The sequence below is a fragment of the Geotrypetes seraphini genome, chromosome 2 (genome assembly GCF_902459505.1).
Source record: "Geotrypetes seraphini chromosome 2, aGeoSer1.1, whole genome shotgun sequence".
Classification (NCBI taxonomy): Eukaryota; Metazoa; Chordata; class Amphibia; order Gymnophiona; family Dermophiidae; genus Geotrypetes; species Geotrypetes seraphini.
The window spans coordinates 511,543,032-511,567,263 of record NC_047085.1 but is presented as its reverse complement, the minus strand read 5'-3'; the positions used below and the strand labels follow the sequence as shown (position 1 = coordinate 511,567,263).

At 49.0% G+C, this 24,232-nt stretch overlaps 1 protein-coding gene across 12 annotated transcripts in view; it reads right to left on the bottom strand.

Annotated features, from left to right (window-relative positions):
• LOC117355233 (zinc finger protein 271-like) overlaps positions 1–24,232 on the bottom strand; it is a 906,970-nt gene that overhangs the window by 354,698 nt on the left and 528,040 nt on the right. The window lies entirely within an intron of this gene.

Below are 24,232 nucleotides of genomic sequence, written 5' to 3'. Positions count from 1 at the left end.
CAGAGTTCGGGAGAGGTACTCAGACACGTCTGATCAGGCTGAGTGCATCACATGACCCCCCAGAAAAAATGGTTATAATTACTATTGTGGTAGTCATCGGGGACTCCATGCTGCGAGGAACCGAGGGTCCAATTTGTAGACCAGATTTGCAGTCGAGGGAGGTCTGCTGTCTCCCTGGAGCCAGGATTCGTGACGTCACCACCTCTCTCGATAAAATACTAAAACCTACTGACCACTTCCCTATGCTTCTTATCCATATAGGTACAAACGACACTGCAAGGAACACCGTAGAGAACATACCCGATGACTTCAGAGCCCTGGGTAGGAAGCTGAAGCAGACGGGTGCACAGGTGGTCTTCTCATCCATCCTCCCAGTTAGAGACAGAGGAAGAGCCAGGGAAGAACGCATCCAACGTACCAACGAGTGGCTTCGCAACTGGTGCATTGAGATGAACTTTGGATTCCTGGACCATGGAAAGGCACTCCAGGGACTGCAGGGACCAGACGGACTTCACTTGACCAAAAGAGGTAAAAACGTACTGGGACACCGTCTAGCCCGCCTACTTCGCAGGGCTTTAAACTAGGTAAGTTGGGGGAGGGTATCCACTCACATTCCACAGCAGTAAGGAACCATCCAGTGGAGGCGAGACACAACCGCCCTTTTGAGCCCAAGGTAAGCACCCATAGCACGCATGACAGCTCTAACAAACACAAGGGATGGAGGGCCATGTATGTCAATGCACACAGTTTAGGCAATAAAATTCTGCAATTGGAAACCGAGATAGTGAATGCCAACCTAGATGTGGTGGCAATATCCGAGACCTGGTTCACGGACTCTCATGGGTGGGATATGGCTATACCGGGTTACAGTTTACTTCGTCGAGACAGAGAGGGCAGATTAGGCGGAGGGGTAGCGCTATACATTAAAGAAGGAATCAAAACCACCAGAATCTCGGAAGTCAAGTACAGCGGGGAATCCCTCTGGGTGAACCTGGCCAGAGGGAGAGAAAAATGCCTGTATCTTGGTGTGGTATACAGACCTCCAAGACAACCGGAAGACAAGGACACGGAACTAATCGAAGACATAGAAAATATCGCGCTAAGGGGGGACGTTGTACTAATGGGAGACTTCAATATGCCGGATGTAGACTGGAGCACACCTTCAGCAACAACCAGCGGAAGCAAGAGGCTACTAGCCTCCATAAAAGGAGCACGCCTCAATCAAATGGTAATGGAACCCACTAGGGCCCAAACGATCCTTGACCTAGTACTCACCAATGGAGAAAGCGTCTCAGAAATCTTCGTGGGAGATAAGCTAGCCTCCAGCGATCACAACATGATATGGTTCCATCTGAGGAAAGGTTTCCATAGATCAAACACTAAAACAAAGGTACTCAACTTCCGAGGAACAGACTTTGCACGTATGGGAGTTTTCGTCCATCAGGCACTCCAGGACCAAACGGAGACAGAGAATGTGGAGGATATGTGGTCATCCCTGAAATCTGTCATACACAAGGCAACCTGCCGTTACATAAAATCATCACATAAACAGCGAAGAAAGGACAAACCCCAGTGGTTCACCGCAGAGATCTCACGTCTCGTTAAGGAGAAGAAAAACGCATTTGCTTCCTTCAAACGCACCGGGAAAAGCGAAGATCAACTGCTACACAGGATCAAGTCCACAGAGGTCAAAACGGCAGTCAGGGAGGCCAAACTTCGAGTGGAAGAAACTCTAGCAAACAACATTAAGAAAGGGGACAAATCCTTCTTCCGGTATATCAGTGACAGGAAAAAGAACACAGACGGGATAGTACGCCTGAAAAAAACAGACGGGAATTACGCAGAATCAGATCCCGAAAAAGCAGAAATACTAAATAAATACTTCAGCTCGGTCTTCACCTGCGAGGCGCCAGGGTCCGGCCCTCAATTGAAACCACAGTCAAACACAAAAGACCCGTTTCGGAGTTTTAAATTCACACCCAGCGAGGTTTACTTTGAGCTAACAAAACTCAAGGTGGACAAAGCCATGGGACCGGACAATCTGCACCCCAGAGTGCTTAGGGAGTTAGGTGATGTCCTGGCAGAACCGTTAGCCGTACTATTCAATCTCTCACTGAGTACAGGGACAGTCCCCTTGGACTGGAAAACAGCTAACGTCGTTCCTCTACACAAAAAGGGTTGCAAGACAGAGGCTGCAAATTACAGACCGGTGAGTCTGACATCAATAGTATGCAAAATCATGGAAACACTGATCAAACGCCAGTTAGACACGGTCTTGAACGAAGGGAATCTACGGGACCCCAATCAACATGGATTCACCAAGGGTAGGTCCTGCCAATCAAACCTCATCAGCTTCTTTGACTGGGTAACAAAAAGACTGGATGAAGGAGATTCACTGGACATAGTGTACCTGGACTTCAGTAAAGCTTTTGACAGCGTCCCACACCGCAGACTGTTAAACAAGATGAAATCAATGGGGTTGGGAGAGACTCTGACGGCATGGGTCAGAGATTGGCTGAGTGGCAGACGTCAGAGGGTGATGGTTAACGGTACTTTCTCTGGGACATCGGAGGTGACCAGCGGGGTGCCTCAGGGCTCGGTCTTGGGTCCGCTCCTCTTCAACATATTCATAGGAGATCTGACTCAAGGGCTTCAAGGTAAAGTAACATTATTCGCCGACGACGCCAAACTATGTAATATGGTAAGCGAGGACAATTTACAAGATAGTATGGCGCAGGACCTGCGCACATTGGAATGCTGGTCCTCAACCTGGCAGCTGGGCTTCAATGCTGGAAAATGTAAGGTCATGCACCTAGGTAACAGAAACCCGTGCAGAACTTATACCTTGAACGGGGAGACCTTGACCAGGACTTCAGCGGAACGAGATTTGGGAGTAATCATTAGTGCAGACATGAAATCTGCCAATCAGGTGGAGAAGGCTTCCTCAAAGGCAAGGCAGATGCTGGGTTGCATCCGTAGAAGTTTTGTCAGCAGAAAGCCTGCTGTCATTATGCCATTGTACAGGGCCATGGTGAGACCTCATCTGGAATACTGCGTGCAATTCTGGAAGCCACACTACCGCAAAGACGTGCAGAGGGTCGAGTCGGTCCAAAGAATGGCCACCAGAATGGTCTCAGGGCTTAAAGGTCTCCCGTACGAAGCAAGACTAGACAATTTGCAGCTCTACACTCTAGAGGAGCGCAGGGAGAGGGGAGACATGATTGAGACGTTTAAATACATCACCGGACGTATAGAAGTGGAAGATGACATCTTCCTTCTTAGAGGCCCCTCAACCACAAGAGGGCACCCGCTCAAACTCAGGGGCGGAAAATTTCACGGCGACACCAGGAAGTATTTCTTCACGGAGCGAGTGATTGATCGGTGGAACGGGCTTCCAGTGCAGGTGATCGAGGCAAGCAGCGTGCCAGATTTTAAGAATAAATGGGACGCCCATGTGGGATCCCTAAGAGGGTCAGGGCAAAACACTAGCTAATCTTAAGGGGAGGGTCTATAGTGGGCAGACTTGATGGGCCTTGGCCCTTTTCTGCCGTCATCTTTCTATGTTTCTATGTTTCTATTATTATGGAGACGGGGTCTGGGACGGAGATTGGGCGGGAACTGGCCCGTGACAGCCTGTGTTTTGGATTTCGGCCCTTTAATGTGGTTTAACCTATTAATGTGTACAAGAACAACAGTAAGAAGGTTCAGTCCTAATGATGAATAAGATGCTGTGATTTTAATTAATAATAATTATTCGCGCCACATTTTTGCAGTTTGTCATTTTATGACTTTTTTTGTAGTTTTTTGTCTTTGTTTATTTAACATAAGAACATAAGAATAGCTTTACTGGGTCAGACCAATGGTCTTTCTAGCCCGGTATCCCGTCTTCGCTGAGGCCAATCCAAGTCACAAGTACCTGGCAAAACCCCAAATAGTAGCAGCATTCCATTCTACCGACCCATGTCTGTCTCATCCTTACTTGGACGGCAGGTTGATCCGGGTTCTGTCTCGGCAGGAGTACGAACGAGCAATGGAGACGGTGATGTCTCTGCTACAACGCTTGGGTTGGATTTTCAACTCCAATTAGAGCCCGTTGTTGCTGTCGCAGACCTTGGAGTATCTGGGCCTTCTCTTTGATACTGTGTGTTTTTTCCCAAGCTACGCAGATAGAAACTTCAGAAGCAAATCAGAGATCTCCTGGATCTTCTGATTCTCTCAGCCTGGCATTATTTGCAGGTGCTGGGGTCCTTGGTGGTCCCCTGGGCCACAGCTCAAATGTACCCAAGCACAGTACCGGGTAAAGCTTTGGATTCTTGCCCAGAAATAGATAAGAAGAAAATTTAAAAATTTAAATTGAATCAGGTAAGGCAGACTGGATGGACCATTCGGGTCTTTATCTGCCGTCATCTACTATGTTAATATGTACCCTCTACAGGAGTCTCTCCTCTTTCAGTGGTCTCCGCAGCGCCATCCCCTTCAGATGCCACTCCACTGAATGGAACAAACTTGCAGCAGTCTGAGCAGGTGGCTTTGGAGGGAGGCTCTCTGCCAGGGCAAACCTCTTTGGATCACGGAGTGGTTCACTCTCATGATGGGCGCCGTATGCTGCTTAGCAATCATTCAGACCACCGCGTCCACCATTGGCGACTTCAAAGTAGCCCTTTCTCCCTCCGGGATGAGATACAAACGAGTCATGGCGTGCGCCAACCGAAACGTCGCCTCCGGTGTATTCCACTACACCAGAACGAGATCCCGAATATCCTGATGCATAGGAAATGAGCGGGATGCAGCGAGGGTCCCCCTAAGAGGGTCCCCCACGGTGCTTCCTCAAAACGCAGCACCGAGGAGACCTGCTGAATCAGGTCTGGTAGCTCATCCCTCTGAAAAAGGCGCACCACGGACGTCTCTTCGCAGGAAGGCGGGAAACCCGCTGCCCCGCCCCAATCGGATCCTGGAATTCCTCAAAAGAGTCCAGGTCCTCATCCAGGCCAACTTGCTCCTCTGACCACCAATCCGCATCCCAAGCCACCCGCGGGTGCTTGGATGAGGGAGGAGAAAGAGGGGATGTCAAAGGAGAAGAGGGAGGTAAAGCCACAAGGGATGTGGAGGGACCCCCCCCAAAACCCCCTGGGAAAACGTGGGACCCCCCAGCCACCTGAAAATAGGCTCTGCACAAAGCAAAAATTAAATCGGGGGAAAAAAATCTGGGGGTCCCATGGGACTCCCTGTCACAGCAGGGGGCCCAGATGAAACCTGCCCCTGTTTTTCCAATACAGGCGGAAGGTCACCTGAGGTTGCAAACAAAATGGAGGGGCCTGTCTGTGAAAATGGTTAAGTTCCCACCAAAAATAACCCCTCCAGGGCCTGTAGCGGCTGGTAAGCCTGAACTGTCCCAGCCGCTAAAACAGGCAAGCCGGCATCAGCTGTTAAAAAATCAGCTGAGAGGGAGTCCCGAACTGGCGGTAAGGGAATCCTTTTTACCCTTACTGTCGGCGGCTGAGGAAATCCCTGCGAACTTGTGAAGCACTAGCGGCGGGGAGCCCTGGACACCTGCAACCGCTGCGGAAGGAGCTCCACCACCGCCGAACAGCCGAGTTCAGGCCGGCTGCGAGTGCCTCGCATCTGGACCAAATTGTGCATCAATTCCCTGAGAAGTGCTCAATTGGTCCATATGTGACCTAGCTAGAAGAAAAGTGCCAGTTAGTTAAAAAATACAGTAAATTACAGCATATTTAAAGGGAAAACAACCATTCAGACTGGCACTACCTTAGGATTTTTTAATTTTTTTACAGAACAGACTCTACTGGCTCTCAAAGCAGCATGCCTTGCTTGACTTAGGGGGCAAGGCTTACTGCTGAGGCACCTCTAAAAAAATGTTAGGGAGGTGGAGGAAATGGGGGGAGGGACCCAGCATGAGATCTGAATTTGACACCTCCGAGGTTGGACGGACCACCAAACACGGCCCACCCAAGCTCAATCCAGCACAAAAATGGGGACTAGGATCCCTAAACAAATTCCAACAGCCCTACCAAGGGAGATGGGTACAGCTCACTCACACCTGCTGGAGACTAAAAGAAGACTGATAGGACTAGGGGAAGGTACCTCTTATGTACTATTCCACAGTTTTGTTTTTAGTCTCCACCTGCTGGTCATGATGAGATAAATAACCCACTCGTAAAGATTAAACTATACCGGTCTGGAGAGTGCTAAAGAACATATGTTTCCTTAATAGATTTGGGGTTAATGTCTGGAACAAGATGTTGGAGCCATAACAACACATAGAAACATAGAATATTACGGCAGAAAAGGGCCACGGCCCAACAAGTCTGCCCACTCTAATGACCCACTTCCCTAAGTTCTTCCTTGAAGTGATCCCACATGCTTAGCCCATTTTTTCTTAAAATCTAATAAGCTGCTGGCCTCAATTACCTGCAGTGGAAGATCATTCCAATGATCAACCACCCTTTCGATGAAGAAATACTTCCTAGTGTCGCTATTAAATCTCCCACCCCTGATTTTCAACGGATGCCCTCTTATTGCCGTAGGTCCTTTAAGGAAAAAGATATCTTCTTCTACCTCAATACGGCCGTGACATATTTGAACGTCTCAATCATGTCTCCCCTCTCTCTGCGTTCCTCGAGTGAGTATAGCTGCAACTTACCCAGCCGTTCCTCATACGGGAGATCCTTGAGTCCTGAGACCATTCACTGAACTGACTCAACTCTCAGCACATCTTTTTGATAATGTGGCCTCCAGAATTGCACACAATATTCCAGATGAGGTCTCACCATGGATCTGTACAACGGCATTATAACTTCGGGCTTCCGGCTGATGAAACTTCTTCGGATACAACCCATCATTTGTTTAGCCTTGGATGAAGCTTTCTCCACTTGATTGGCTGTCTTCATATCTTCACTAATGATCACTCCTAAGTCCCGTTCTGCTATAGTTCTTGCTAAGGTCTCACCATTTAGGGTGTAAGTTCTGCATGGATTTCTGCTGCCAAGGTGCATGACTTTACACTTTTTGGCATTAAAACTTAGTTACCGAGTTGTGGACCAATGTTCCAGTAAGAGTAGGTACTGCACCATACTGTCGGGCACTGTGCTTTTGCCTATTATGTTGCATAATTTAGCGTCATCGGCAAATAATGTAATTTTACCTCGAAGCCCCTGAGCCGGGTCCCTTACGAAGATATTAAATAGGATCGGACCCAAGACCAAGCCCTGCGGCACTCCACTGATCACTTCCGACGTTTCGGAGAGAGAACCATTTACCACCCCCCTCTGAAGTCTACCTTTGAACCAGTCTTTAACCCATGCAGTCAATGTTTCTCCTAATCCCAATGAACTCATCTTGCTCAATAACCTGCGGTGTGGGACACTATCAAAAGCCTTACTGAAGTCCAAGTACACGACGTCCAGGCACTCCCCCATATCCAGCTTTTTCATTACCCAGTCAAAGAAGCTGATTAGATTGGATTGGCAGGACCTTCCCTTTTTATAAAACATATTTTTCTTCCATTTAGGGCAAATATTAAGAACATAAGAATTGCCGCTGCTGGGTCAGACCAGTGGTCCATCGTGCCCAGCAGTCCGCTCACACGGCAGCCCTTAATTCAGAGACCAGTGCCCTGAGTCTAGCCTTACCTGTGTACGTTCTGGTTCAGCAGGAACTTGTCTAACTTTGTCTTGAATACCTGGAGGGTGTGTTCCCCTATAACAGCCTCCGGAAGAGCGTTCCAGTTTTCTACCACTCTCTGGGTGAAGAACTTTCTTACGTTTGTACGGAATCTATCCCCTTTTAATTTTAGAGTGCCGTCTCGTTCTCTCTACCTTGGAGAGGGTGAACAACCTGTCTTTATCTACTAAGTCTATTCCCTTCAGTATCTTAAATGTTTCAATCATGTCCCCTCTTAGTTTCCTCTTTTCAAGGGAGAAGAGGCCCAGTTTCTCTAATCTCTCACTGTACAGCAACTCCTCCAGTCCCTTAACCATTTTAATCGTTCTTCTCTGGATCCTCTCGAGTAGTACCGTGTCCTTCTTCATGTATTGATGAGCTTGAGATATTTCCAATAGAATAGAACACGTGTGCAAGATCAGCATGTTGTCCACTTCCTTCTATTGCTGACAAGAGATGACGCCAATAGCATGTGATGGGTTAAGTCATTATTGCTAAGGAAGTAAAATTAATGGGAAATCATATGACTTGGATAGACCCAATAGAATATTGTTGAAGTATGCAATATGTAATTGGAGGATGTACCACTTACGTCTGTTTAATAATGAATTAATTAATGATGTCAAGTTCCAATAAAATGACCAGCAACAGGCAATATGATGAGAGTTGTTGTTTTTTTTTTTTAAATGAGAGCTTTTATTGAAATAAACACAAGAATATGCAGCAATAACAATGAGCAACACAAAGCAATAAAAAAAAAAACACCAGAGGTGCTGCCAGCATATAAAACATGTGCAATCCCCACAAATCTGCAAAAACCAACTGCAAAAACCACCAGAACTCAGCAAAATCCCCCCTCCCACCCCCCCAGGGACGAAACACAGTACCAACAGCACTAAATAGGGTAAAGAATCTTCCAACCCAACTCAAAGAAGGGAGTAGGAATAGGGTCCCCCCAGTACGAGGCCCCCCATGCAAGCCTCAATCTCAACTCAACTCCCCGCTCCACCCCCACAACTAACTCCCACAGAAGCCCGGAAGCGACGCCAAATACGAGCATAGCCATGTCGTTTGCCATGCCGTAGAACCGTCAAATGATATAGAAGCTGCCAAGTAAGCAAACGCTGCTCCACCATGTGCCACGTGGGAGGGTGCACTTGATTCCACAAGGAGGCTAAAGCCAACCGGGCAGCAGTGAAAGCCAACTTACAAAACAAAGAGTCTCCCCAGGCTAGATCCAATTGGTGCCAATACAAAAGGGCATGCCACCAATCAACCGGAATCTGGAAATTAAGGATCCGGGATACTCGAGAGAAAACCCCAGCCCAGAACCCACGCACCCGCCCACACTGCCACCACATATGAAGGTAGGTACCCACCTCCCCACAGCCCCTCCAGCAAAGGGCACTCGCTCCCCCCCCCCCGCCAACGAGCCAGAGCCTGAGGAGTATAATACCAACGGAAAAGAACCTTATATCCATTCTCAACCAACAAAGCTGCAATGCCCGCCGAAGAAATCTCTTTCCAAATGTCCCCCCAAGTGTCCAGAGTAATAGCGGACCCCCAATCACCCTCCCAAGCCAACATATAGGGGAGCAAAGCCCCCCAACTATTAAGGCACCGATATATAGCAGACAGAGCTCCCTTCCGGAGTACCGGACCCAACAGCAACTCAAAAGGAGTCTTGCCACCCCGCAAGTCCCCCAGGAGACGGGAGGTCTGGAGATAGTGAACAACTTGCAAGTAAGGAAACAGATCCCGGGCTCCAAAACGAAACCAGCCCTGGAGCTCAACAAAGGGTCGAATGCGGCCCAAAATCGGATTCCACAATTGCCCCACACAGACCAAGCCACGAGAATCCCAACTAGCAAACACTCCCTCACCCTGACTAGGTATAAAATCCGGATTATGCCGCAACGGTGTATACCAAGAATGGCGCCTACCCAACAATAAGCTACCCCTGGTCAAATTCCAAACCCATAAGGAAGTGTCAACCGAAGACAGCACTCCCACAGATCGCACTCTGCCAGGGACCCAAGGCCGATGTAACAACGGCACCCCGTCAGTAAAACTTTGCTCAATCATCACCCACAGTTTCGGGTCCTGCGCCTGCCATTCTAAAAGGGCGCGCAACTGAGCGGCCTGATAATACTTTACCACATTGGGAACCCCCAACCCCCCATCACTCCTACCCAAACATAAGACCTTCCGGCTTACTCGAGGTCGCTGTCCGGCCCAAATAAAGTCAAAAATATGCCGTTGCACCCCCTCCAACGTACGCCTACTCACCCAGATCGGTAACACCTGAAATAAAAACAGGAGACGAGGCAATATCATCATCTTCACTATTTCCACCCTACCCAACCAGGGAAAAAATGATCTTTCCAACTGGATAAGTCCTGTCGGATACGACGAAAGAGTGGAGGAAAATTAAGACCATAAATATTCACTCCCGGCGGGCCGAAATAAACCCCAAGATAACGCAAAGAATGCTGAACCCAATGAAACGAGAACCGGTCCCGTAGGTAGTTCACTCTGGCCAGGGACAAATTAATATTAAGCAGCTCAGATTTCCCAACATTAACACGAAACCCTGACACCATACCAAAAGCATCCAACTCCCGCAATATAGCAGGCAAAGAGCTCTCAGGATCCTCCACCGTAAACAGAAGATCATCCGCAAACAGGGACAACTTACTGTCCCCTCCAGGTACAGTAACCCCCTAATATCCTGATTCATCCGCACCTGTGCGCCAGGGGTTCCACCGTCAAGGCAAAGAGGAGCGGGGAGAGAGGGCACCCCTGTCGCGTGCCCCGTGCAAGAGCGAAAGTCTCAGAGTAACCCCCATTCACCTTAATACAACCAATGGGACGAGTATAAAGGACACGAATCCATTCCCGCATGCGCGGACCCAGACCCACAGAATCCAAAACCCGAAACAAAAAAGGCCAGGAGACCCTATCAAAAGCCTTCTCGGCGTTGATAGACAAAAACACCGTCTCCCGCATACCACCCCTGGCCCGTTCAAACAAGTTATAAACCCGACGTGTATTATCACCCACTTGCCGACCCACCACAAAGCCCGACTGATCCGGATGAATCAACCGGGGAATCCAACTCATCAATCTGTCCGCCAGAATCCGCGTAAAGATTTTAGTATCCACCTCCAACAGAGAGATCGGTCGATAAAAAGCACACTGGAGGGGGTCCTTCCCAGCCTTAGCCAACACCGTAACGCCCGCCAATCGCATGAAGAACGGAAGGGCACTATTCTCATGCAAAGAATTAAGAAAGCGCAACAGAGGAGGCAACAGAAGATCTTGAAAACGCTTATAGTACTGAACAGTAAAGCCATCCAGCCCAGGCGACTTACCAAGTTTCATGGAACGCAACGCTCCACGAGCCTCAACCAGCGTGAGAGGACGGTCCAACCGGGCAACATCTTCCAGCGCAATCTTGGGCAACGCCGCAGAGGTTAAATAGCTATCAAGGTCCTGCGGGGACCCAGTCTCTTCCGGAGTATAGAGATGGGAATAAAACTCCACAAAGCGTGCACGAATAGCATCATCTTTCCGTAACAACTCACCAGAAGCCGCCCGAAGCGATAGAATCTGATTGCGCGTCTGCTGCACTTTCAAACGATGAGCAAACAGTCGGCTAGCCTTATTAGAAAACTCAAAATATCTCTGCTGCAGGAGCTGCAGATTAAATCGCAAACGCTCCAAATCCAAAGCCTGAAGATCACGGCGAGCTTGAAACAAGCGCCAATGTAGCTCTATATCCCAAGGTCTGCGCTTATGTAAACTCTCTAAACTGCCTATCAAGAGTAGCAAAGCCGCCGCAGCTTCCCGACGTTTACGCTGCCGGGCAGAAGCCAGAGCAATCAATATACCCCTAAGGGTAGCCTTTAACCCCTCCCAAACCGCCTCCATCGACGCCCCACACTCCACATTCACCTCCAGGTACTCCCGTAGCCACCCCTCTATCTGCACCCCCACCTCCAGGTCGTCTAAGAGACTGTCATTAAAACGCCAGAATTTCTGTCCCGATCCACCCCCCTCCCCCAAGAACCGTGCCCAAATAGGAGCATGATCCGACCACGTGAGTGATTCAATCCCCGCCGACTCCACCCGACGAAGCAATCCCCGCTCCACAAACACATAGTCTATTCTAGAGTAAGAGGAGTGCATCCCAGAAAAGTAAGTATAGTCTCTAGCCGACGGATGCAGCCACCACCAGCAATCGACCACATTAAGGGCAGCCAGCGCCTCCCGCAACATTTTACGATCCCTTCTCCCATAGTGATCCGCCCTTCCCGAATTATCCAAATGAGGGGTAACGGTGAGATTAAAATCCCCACCCAAAACCAGGGCACCCCCCTTAAACCGGAGAATTCGAGGCACCAACTCACGAAAGAAGGCCCCCTGACCTTCATTGGGAGCATAGATATTAACCAATGAATACAAGCTCCCCTCGATCAGAGCCTCCAGCATAATATACCTACCCTGAGGGTCCTGCACCACCCTATGCACTTCACAACGAATCCCCTTACGAATAACAATCCCCACCCCCACCTTTCTTGGAAGTGCCCACCTGAGAGGCCCAAAATGCTTGGGGGAATCGAGAATCTTTAACCAGGGATTCATGGGACGAAAGTAAATGAGTTTCCTGGACAAAGCAAATATCTGCCCGCAAGCGGAGCAGCTCTCTATAAAAAGCCCTTCTCTTATTGGGGGAATTGAGACCCCGGATATTGTAAGAGACCAACCTAAACCCTTCCATAAACCAAATAAATCAGAAAAGATGCAGACCCAACCCCATCATACTCGTCCCCATATCCCCCACCCCCACCCACCAACCCTCCCCTCCACCCCCATCCCCCAAAGTGAGAGTCCACAGATCTCCCACCATTATACAAGGAAGTGAATCATCCCCTAAGCCCCTGACTCAACTCCCCACAACCAAACGCCAACTATCAATACAGCACACTCAATAATCCCAAAGGCAAACACACCAACCCACCAAAAAACAAACCCCTCCCCAGCCTACCACACTTCACCCCCACATATCTCATACTCATCCCCAAACCACCCCACTCCCCACACACCAAGTCCAGTCCAGGGGCAACCCCCCCAAGGCTCCAACCCAAAACTCAGAACCCAGGGACACAGTCACAAGGGGTGGATCCAAAAAACACCCCTTACAAGTGTGGAGGGAAGAGACAGCATGGAAAGAAATGTAGTCCGTCCGCCTTCAAGGGAGATCACTCGAGGAAGAGGCGGTTGCCTGAAGAGGAGGTCCTCCCCCACGACCTCCCCGCCCGCTCCGAGGTCCACGCTCCACTCGTTGCCATCGGGAGGCGTCAGGATTCCCCACACGGCTGGACACCGCACCCCCAGCAGGAGCAGCCTCCTCCGGGATCTCAATACCCGCTTGTTGCAGCAAGACATGGGCCTCACGAACGCTGGTAACTTTAGTGTGGACTCCATTGATGGAAATGACAACCCCAAAAGGATAAGTCCAGCGGTAGCGCAAATTGCTGCGCTGTAGAGCCTTAGTCACTTCCCGGAACGCCCGGCATTTCTGGAGCGTGCCTGCAGCAAGATCCTGATAGAACTCCAGCCGATGGCCTTCCCAAGTTACCGTGCCCAACTCGCGGGCTCTGCGGAAGATCTGCTCCTTAAGTACAAAGCTCTGGAGGCACAACACAATATCTTTGGGTTGATCCGTGGTTCGGGGGCCCCAGAGCTCGAAGCGCACGCTCAAGACCTGGCTCCAGAGTGTCATTCTGTAGAAGCCAGCGAATCAGGTTGACAGTGGTGGCGTGAACATCTTTATATTCTGGCAGGTCTGGTAAGCCCCACACCCGCAAGTTATTGCGCCGGGTGCGGTTCTCCAGATCCTTGACCTTATCCAAAAGGAGTTGGTAGTCAGCATAAGCAGTTTCCAAAGATCTTTGCACACCAGTCACATTCTCCTCACAACATAGAAACATAGAAAGATGACGGCAGAAAAGGGCTATAGCCCATCAAGTCTGCCCACTCTACATAGAAACATAAGAAATAGACGGCAGATAAGGGCCACGGCCCATCAAGTCTGCCCACTCCAATGACCCTCCCTATCTATCTTTGCGGATAGATCCCACATGTTTGTCCCATTTGGCCTTAAAATCTGGCACGCTTCTGGCCTCAATAACCTTAAGTGGAAGACTATTCCAGCGATCAACCACCCTTTCGGTGAAGAAGAACTTCCTAGTGTCACCGTGCAGTTTCCCGCCCCTGATTTTCCACTGATGCCCCCTTGTTGCCGCGGGACCCTTGAAAAAGAAGATATCCTCTTCCACCTCGATGCGACCTGTGAGGTACTTGAATGTCTCGATCATATCTCCCTCTCTCTACGTTCCTCGAGTGAGTAGAGCTGCAACTTCCCTAACCGCTCCTCGTATGGGAGCTCCTTGAGTCCCGAGACCATCCTGGTGGCCATTCTCTGGACCGATTCCAGTCTCAGCACATCCTTGCAGTAATGTGGCTTCCAAAATTGCACACAGTACTCCAGGTGCGGTCTCACCATGGATCTATACAGTGGCATAATGACTTCAGGTCTACGGCTGACGAAACTCCTGCGTATGCAACCTATGATTTGCCTTGCTTTGGATGAAGCTTGCTCAACTTGATTTGCAGACTTCATGTCTTCCCTGACAATCACCCCTAAGTCTCTTTCTGCTTCAGTTTTCGTCAAGATCTCGCCATTTAGGGTGTAAATCTTGCATGGATTTCGGCTTCCCAGGTGCATGACTTTGCATTTTTTGGCATTGAAACTGAGTTGCCAGGACCTAGACCAGTGCTCCAGTAGAAGTAGGTCATGCATCATATCATCTGCCATTGAATTATTGTCTGTTGTGCTCTTGTTCACTACATTGCTTAGCTTGGCATCATCGGCGAATAATGTTATTCTTCCTCGGAGCCCTTCTGCCAAGTCTCTTATGTAGATGTTGAACAAGATCGGGCCCAGGACGGAGCCCTGTGGCACTCCACTTATCACCTCTGACATTTCGGAGGGGGTGCCATTCACCACTACCCTCTGAAGCCTACCTCCAAGCCAGTTCCCAACCCAATTTGTCAATGTGTCACCCAAACCTAAAGAACTCATCTTGCTTAGCAACCTGCGGTGTGGTACACTATCAAATGCTTTGCTGAAATCCAGGTAGACGATGTCCAGGGACTCACCAGCATCCAGCTTCCTCGTCACCCAGTCAAAGAAGCTGATCAGGTTGGATTGGCAGGATCTCCCCTTAGTAAATCCATGTTGGCGGGGATCCCGTAGTTTCTCCTCGTCCATGATTCTATCCAATTGGTGTTTGATTAGGGTTTCCATTAGTTTGCTCACTATTGATGTGAGACTCACTGGTCTGTAATTTGCCATCTCCATCTTGGAGCCTTTCTTGTGGAGTGGAATGACGTTAGCTGTCTTCCAGTCCATCGGGACGTTACCTGTACTAAGGGAGAGATTGAAGAGTGCGGATAGCGGTTCCGCTAGGACATCACCCAACTCCCTGAGCACCCTAGGGTATAGGTTGTCAGGCCCCATTGCCTTGTTGACCTTGATTTTTGACAGCTCGCAATAGACGCTGCTGGGTGTAAACTTGAAATTACTAAACGGGTCAACTGATTTAACCCTTGTCTGTGGCTGAGGGCCGATTCCCGGCACCTCGCGGGTGAAGACTGAGCAGAAGTATTTATTTAACAGTTGGGCTTTTTCCGAGTCCATTTCTACATAGTCTCCGTCTGGTTTTCTGAGACGTACTATCCCGCCCGAGTTCTTATTTCTGTCACTGATATACCTGAAGAAAGATTTATCTCCTTTCTGGATGTTCTTTGCTAGAGACTCCTCCATGCGGAATTTGGCCTCCCTAACTGCTGCTTTGACGGCCCTTGACTTGGCCAGATATTTTACTCTAGAGTTCTGTGTCCCTGATTGTTTGTAAGAGATGAATGCTTTTTTCTTCTCTTTGATGATGTCCGAGATCTCCGTAGAGAACCACTGTGGCTTGTTGTTCCTACTCCGTTTGCTTACTGATTTAACATAGCGGTTTGTTGCTTCCTGTATGGTGGCTTTCAGAGTTGACCACATTTCTTCCACGCTGTCGGTGTCTGCTTGGCTTTGTAGCGCCTGGTGAACGAAGTCTCCCATGTCTTGGAAGTTTGTGTCTTTGAATTTGAGAACCTTGGTCATTGTGGTAGATTTCGTGAAACCTTTCCTGAGATTGAACCATATCATATTGTGGTCACTGGAGGCCAAAGTTTCACCCACCGAGACCTCTGTGATACTTTCCCCATTGGTAAGTACTAGGTCCAGTATTGCTTGATCCCTTGTTGGTTCAGATACCAGTTGCCTGTGTCTTGCTCCATTCAAAGAGTTTAATAGCTTCCTGCTGCTGCCGGAAGCAGAGGAAAGTGTGACCCAATCCACATCAGGCATGTTGAAGTCACCTACCAATACTGTGTCACCCCGCAAGGTGATATTCTATATATCTCTGATTAATTCCTTATCTAGGTCATCTTGATGTCTTGGGGGTCTGTATACTACGCCAAGATACAGGCATTTGTCCTTCCCTCTGGCCAAATTTACCCAAAGGGATTCCCCAGTGTACTGTACATCCGTGATTCTGGTGACCTTAATGTCATCTTTAGTATATAATGCTACACCACCTCCCATTTTACCCTCCCTGTCCCGGCAAAGCAAGTTGTAACCTGGTATGACTATGTCCCACCCGTGGGAGTCTGTGAGCCAGGTCTCAGATATCGCCACTACATCCAGGTCGGCATTCCTCATTTCTGTTTCCAAGTCTAGGATCTTATTTCCCAGACTGTGGGCGTTGACGTACATAGCCCTCCACGTTGTGTGTTTGTTGTATCTCAGTGGGGACGATCCCTCTTTATCAACTAGGACCCCATTAGCATTATTCGCATGTCTCTTACACTCCCTAGCATTATTCGCCTGTCTCTTACACTCCATAGACCCAGAGCTAAAGCTTGAACCTGTCTCGGTCTCCCCATGACTATAGTGTGCTCCTATCTCAGACTCGGTAATGTGTGTACCCTGTGGGGGTATTCCCGTTTGGGCTACTCAAGCTCCTTTAGTGCAATTTGCAACGTGTGCACTCTCTCTGGTCCCAGAATTATAATGTGTACTCCCCCTAGACCCAAAATTGTAATGTGTCCCAGAAATATAGTATTTACTTAGCTCAGTCTCAAAAGAGACTGAGCGTCCAAGACGCATCTCCAACACTTCTACCCTGGTACCTACCTCCACCAGGTCAGTGCGAAGCTCCTGCACCGCCTCCCGGACTTGAACCGCCACTGCGGATATCTCGGATTTCACCTCCGAGATCCAGCGTTGCATGTCCGCTTTCATGAGCGGTTCCGGCGAGACACACTCCTGCAACGGCTCAGCCACCATATCGGCTACCGCCGCGATATCGCCGCTCAATCTCGCCACCTCACCGCCACTGATCTCCGGGCCTGCGCTGCCACGTGCAGTCCGGCCCAGCACCAGCTCCATCGTGCGCTGGCCGGGTTTATCGCCAGTGAGTTTTTTGCGCGTTGCCATGGGGTCCCCGCTCCCTTCACACACCTCTCCTCAAGTCTGCTTATCTAACCTCCTTGACCTTAGTGTTACCTTGACAACATCAAAAGGACAGTAAATCTGACATTCTGACCTCCTTGACCTGAGTGTTGCCAAAACAACATCAAAGGGACTGGCCAGGGGGGTAACTGAAACTCAGCATACTACTGACATGAATCCACAAGTCTGCTTATCTAACCTCCTTGACCTGAGTGTTGCCAAAACAACATCAAAGGGAATGGCCAGGGGGGGTAACTGAAACTCAGTATACTACTGACATGAATCCACAAGTCTGCATATCTGACATTCTGACCTCCTTGACCTGAGTATTGCCCAAACAACATCAAAGGAAGAGTGAAACCAGATGGGAAGCTGGTTTTCTGCCACACCTCCTTCTGACATCCTGACCTGGGTGTTGTCAAAACAAGAAACAAAAGACCAGCACCAGCTGTTTTACTAATCGTAATAGCAGGACCAGCTGTTTATGCTTTTTGAACTCAACAGCTTTCACCCTTTTAAAAGGACGGGATTCTGCTCCTAACATGAGAATCCAAGACGTCTAAAGGGATAGTCTCCCGGGTCCACCCACCTATCAATTGCAAGGATTCCCAATTGTGAAGGCTGGTCATTGCAGGTCGTTGCCTGGGATTACGGTGATGTTTTTTATGCTTATATTCATATTTATATATGTATAATAAAGGGTTATTGTTTATGCTTTTATATTGTCTGTGTGCTTTTCTGAGTGTCACTGATCATCCCATTTGACAGAAATAAGTGGCAGAACAAATTGGTACCAGAAGTGGGGTTGATCAATGTGGTCAGAAAAGCTACCTAGAAAACAAGGGGTTGAGGAGCAGCTCCCAATCCCTCCATTCCGAATAGGAATGACAGTATAGGTAAATTAATGGCCACTGAGTGGTCTGTAGAAGCAGGATTATGTGAATCCTGTACTTTTGGAAGTGGGGATCCACATGAATTATGTGCCTCCTTACAAAAGGTGAAAATCTCAAAAGGAGAAGAGCAAGAAGGAATTTCTAGACAAGGAAGGATGATTTTGTCAGACTGGAGGAATTTGCATGAAGCTAAACAGGAATTACAATTGAAATTAGGAGAGCTGGAAAAGAAAAGGTATAATCAACAGCATGCCATTAAAATGCTACAATGTCAGAATAAGTTGTTAATGGATAAGGTAGACACCTATCAAAATGTAACAGAAAAGGCAGCTATGCAATGTGCACGATATAAATACAAGAAACGGAGGTGGAAAGTGAGTTACAGAAAAGTTAAAATCTTAATTTATCATCTGCCGGATGATTGGAATCCAAACAAATGGGATGGGGATATTTGGGATTCAAATTCTAATAACAGTGAGGAGGATATATGTGTTGAAGGAGAACAGGCAGAAAGTTTAGAAGCAGAGCCTGTGAAGAGACAAAGATTACAGGGAAATCTGCAAACAGGAGAAAATCTAACTAGAGATAATGTTATGGAGGATGTTACTCCACATGAAATCATGGATACGATGGCACACTTTACACAGCAGCCTGGGGAACCACTAATACAATTGGTAATTCGGGTGCAGGAGCTGGGCGCAGCAGGGATTATGTTGGATGCCACAGATGCCCCTAAATTTGTTCAAATTAGTCAAGAAGTAGCAATGCAAAATGCATTGCGGAAAGGACTGGGAAAGAAATCTATGTCTCAAGCACAAGTGAACAAAGGAGAGAGGGAGGATATTTTGGTGCCAACGGCTCCCCCTGAGGAAACTGCTTCCATTCTTTATCCTGATTTAAAAGGGTGGAAGTGTTGGGAGGATCAATAATGTGAATGCCGAGCCTCAGTGTTTGCCTGGACCAAATTAGAACAGCGTCCGCAGGTAGAGATAAATATTTAGTAGAAATCTGGGGAGCAAAAGGTACAAGCTGTAGTGGACACTGGGGTGGAGGAATATAAATATCAGGATTGGGGGGAAAATTATACAAGCAGGAAGAAAAAAAAAATATATTACAAATTTTAAAATTGGACAATTACCAATTTGGGAATATACTGTATTAATCTATGGGATTCCTTAAAATATAATAGGGCTAGATATCCTAAAAGGGTTAACATTACAGCTTTCCTATGGAATCTATAGTTTTAGACATTCCTACCCACTTTCTATCATAAGATTATAGCAGAAAGTGGGCAAAAGGATGCCGAGAGGTGATAGAGAAAGTTAAACAGAAAATTGTAAACTTCCCTTCTCCCCAAAGTAAAAACCAGACTTGGGCCTTTTTTGGATTCTGGAGGCAACATATTTCACATCTGGGGTAACCTATGGGGTAGGTTGGACAATAACAAAGTAGAAATATTGCTAAGTGACCTTTATAAAGTATAAAGTTTTGTTAGATAGTATAAGGAAGTTGCACTCCAAGTGATTTTGCAAATGTGTCTTTTACCTCAAACACTAACATTGTGAACCACTGTACCTGCACGTAAACTTCTCTTGTATGTTTTATAGATGAAAACGTCCCTGCTTGCATTCTCTTATGATTGTGTGACAGAGCTTTGAAATGGAAGAAGAAAGAAAGGAGACCAGCAAGAACTTAAGTTTCTATCTCTCTTTCTTTTAGAAGCTTAGTATCCAGACATGGTCAGGAGAACCAATTTCACTGTGCTATATTTAAAATACTTCCAGCACTGTGACCTGATAGTGGGAATCCAATGGATACCAAATTTGTTTATGACTCTTTTGATTAATAGTGTGCTTATTTACAGATTAAATTCAACCCTGAATCATTACTGATGGAAGAAAGCATGCCGGAGCTCTGTGTTTGTCTGTTTCTGTTATGTGTTGTCTGTTTTAGCTTATGGGGTACCCCAATAAACATCGCACATTGGCCATTTCCAGAGTCTATTCCACCCCTTCTATTAGTCCAAATGGTACCATATTCCTTTCCAAAAAAGATTCCCCCACATACAAGAAAGTATCTTATGAAAACCATGCTCACAATGATTTTATGCTATGGCTCATACAGCCCAATTATATTTTAGTTAGGGGTTATATTATAAGAGGCTATCTGAAGAGAAAAAAATAGAAAGCTTTATACCTGGTAAAATGGTGCTCATTGGTATTTGATATTTGCTAAATAAAATAAAAAATGGTCTCTCTTTATTTAACTTATCAGGTATAAACAGTGCAGTGCACATCTCTGATATAAGTTATTTTGGTATTACCATCAGTACGTGTTTATGGTCTCTCTTAAGTGACATAATAATTATGTCCAGAACATAAAAAGGTGTATTTTCTGAATGTCCTACAGAATACCTTTAAGTACATTAGTGTTGTTTCTCTTATCTCAAACAAATACTACCTTACACACCAGTATTGTGTCACATGTTATCACATTCTGTACATAAAGTGGTTTTTCTTCTTTTTCTTTTTTTTTATTTATCTTCTCTTTTATCACGAGGGGTGTTTATTATAATTAAAGCATTGAAGCTAAACAGTCATGATGAAATATTTTCCTTGGAAAATCACGTACTGGGAAATGTTATTCCATATAGACTTTCATCCTTTTGTGATAAAATTGGTCAGCTCTGCTCTCTTATTCTGATGATTTTGCTAACATGCTGGGTTAAGAGAAAATTTCACCAGATCGAGAAGATGATGACACGCAACCAGACATACAGTGCCGTGCCATGACGCTATTATGTGGCACCGACTTGGGAATAGAAGTGAGCCTATATCCTGCCACTTCACATTAGGGCTGGTCTCTGGGGGTGGTGCACTTGACTCTTACGTGAGTGAAGGCATGTGAGTGGCATAGCAAGCCTATTGAAACTGGAGCATAGCCAGACCCTAACCAAAGCTGCTAAGAAAAACGGGATACCAGCAGTGCTCCCTCTAAGCGGGCGGGTGTTGTGAGCAAACTTTTTTCGCTGTGAGCTAAAAATATCGGGCGCCAGCAAGTTATGAGCCAACTCGCCCGATTCTCCTCTCGCCGCCCTGCCATCTGCCGTACGCCTCTTCCGATCGCCCCCCTCCCTGCTCGCACCCCCACCCCGACGTCCGATTCCTCCCCCAGCCTCCCCTTACCTTTGCGACGCGTTACATGGACTGCCAGCTCGCCTGCCTGCAAGCACGTGTGTGCGCTGTGACGAGAAACTTGTGCGCTGCGATGTAATATTTTGTGCGCCAGCGCACGCCAGCGCAGCTTAGCGGGAACACTGGATACCAGATAACTGCAGTGAGCAATAGTGAATATGAAGCTACCCTAAAAGTATGTAAGCCATGAGTAAGAGCACAAATATAATATTAATAAGATTATTAATTTCCATGATTCCCTATACGTGATACTTTCAAGTAAAATGATTAATTAGCAAGAAATATTAGGGAAGGCAAGAATACTAGGTTTAGAACATAAGGAAATAATTTATGGAGGGAAAATTAATTTTCCCATTTTACCCTTACCTAAATGTAGAACCTGAGGTCTAGTACCGTATTTTCGCGGATATAACGCGCGCGTTATACGTGATTTTACGTACCGCGCATACCCCTCGCGCGTTATATGCCTGAGCGCGGTATACAAAAGTTTTTAAACATAGTTCCCACCCCGCCCGACGCCCGATTCACCCCCCCAGCAGGACCGCTCGCACCCCCACCCCGAACGACCGCTCGCACGCGCTCCCACCCGCACCCGCATCCACGATCGGAGCAAGAGGGAGCCCAAGCCCTCTTGCCCGGCCGACTCCCCGACGTCCGATACATCCCCCCCCCCGGCAGGACCACTCGCACCCTCACCCCGAAGGACCGCCGACTCCCCAACAATATCGGGCCAGGAGGGAGCCCAAACCCTCCTGGCCACGGCGACCCCCTACCCCCACCCCGCACTACATTACGGGCAGGAGGGATCCCAGGCCCTCCTGCCCTCGACGCAACCCCCCTCCCCCCAACGACCGCCCCCCCCCCCAAGAACCTCCGCCCGTCCCCCAGCCGACCCGCGACCCCCCTGGCCGACCCCCACGACACCCCCACCCGCCTTCCCCGTACTTTGTGTAGTTGGGCCAGAAGGGAGCCCAAACCCTCCTGGCCACGGCGACCCCCTAACCCCACCCCGCACTACATTACGGGCAGGAGGGATCCCAGGCCCTCCTGCCCTCGACGCAAACCCCCCTCCCTCCAACGACCGCCCCCCCCCAAGAACCTCCGACCGACCCGCGACCCCCCTGGCCGACCCCCCCACCCCCCTTCCCCGTACCTTTGGAAGTTGGCCGGACAGACGGGAGCCAAACCCGCCTGTCCGGCAGGCAGCCAACGAAGGAATGAGGCCGGATTGGCCCATCCGTCCTAAAGCTCCGCCTACTGGTGGGGCCTAAGGCGCGTGGGCCAATCAGAATAGGCCCTGGAGCCTTAGGTCCCACCTGGGGGCGCGGCCTGAGACACATGGTCGGGTTTGGCCCATGTGCCTCAGGCCGCGCCCCCAGGTGGGACCTAAGGCTCCAGGGCCTATTCTGATTGGCCCACGCGCCTTAGGCCCCACCAGTAGGCGGAGCTTTAGGACGGATGGGCCAATCTGGCCTCATTCCTTCGTTGGCTGCCTGCCGGACAGGCGGGTTTGGCTCCCGTCTGTCCGGCCAACTTCCAAAGGTACGGGGAAGGGGGGTGGGGGGGTCGGCCAGGGGGGTCGCGGGTCGGTCGGAGGTTCTTGGGGGGGGGCGGTCGTTGGAGGGAGGGGGGTTTGCGTCGAGGGCAGGAGGGCCTGGGATCCCTCCTGCCCGTAATGTAGTGCGGGGTGGGGTTAGGGGGTCGCCGTGGCCAGGAGGGTTTGGGCTCCCTTCTGGCCCAACTACACAAAGTACGGGGAAGGCGGGTGGGGGTGTCGTGGGGGTCGGCCAGGGGGGTCGCGGGTCGGCTGGGGGACGGGCGGAGGTTCTTGGGGGGGGGGCGGTCATTGGGGGGAGGGGGTTTGCGTCGAGGGCAGGAGGGCCTGGGATCCCTCCTGCCCGTAATGTAGTGCGGGGTGGGGTTAGGGGGTCGCCGTGGCCAGGAGGATTTGGGCTCCCTCCTGGCCCGATATTGTCGGGGAGTCGGCGGTCCTTCGGGGTGGGGGTGCGAGTGGTCCTGCCGAGGGGGGAGAAGAATCGGACGTCGAGGGGGGGCATCAGGCTTTCAGGATGGGGACAGGACTTCAAGGGGGGACAGGCAGACCTTCAAGGGGGGACAGGCAGACCTTCAAGGGGGGACAGGCAGACCTTCAAGGGGGGACAGGACTTCAAGGGGGACAGGCACGGAGAGGCGGGGCAGTGCACCGAAAGTCAGGGCGGGTGAACGGTGAGTCGGGGCAACCAGAGGAGAGTCGGGGCAGTGCACCGAAAGTCGGGGTGAGTCGGGGCAACCAAAGGAGAGTCGGGGCAGTGCACCGAAAGTCAGGGTGAGTCGGGGCAACCAGATGAGAGTCGGGGAGGGCGAAAGGAGAATCGGGGTGGCCAGAGGAGAGTCGGGGAGAGCGAAAGGAGAGTCGGGGTGGCCAGAGGAGAGTCGGGCAGCATGCGCGTTATATGCCTGAGCGCGGTATAGAAAAGTTTTTGTACATATCATCGTGATTTCTGCGCGCTATACCCCTGTGCGCGTTTTACAATGGTGCGCGTTATATCCGCGAAAATACGGTAAATACTATTGTTTCTGAAATACTGGCTGGCAAACAAACATATTTTGGCTCCAGAGTAGCAGATGTATTTAGATGGGAAGGTGAATGGGTACCAAATACTGTACATAATCATGAACTAACACTAAGATATGATCAGTTAATGTTACATGTCGTCATTGATAACTGTGTTTTGTTTTTACCACAAAGAATTAACTTTATCTCATTGATTTAAAACCACATCACATTCTGTACCCTTAGATAGAAAATGGTGTAATTTTGAAATGAAACAATGTGTCCT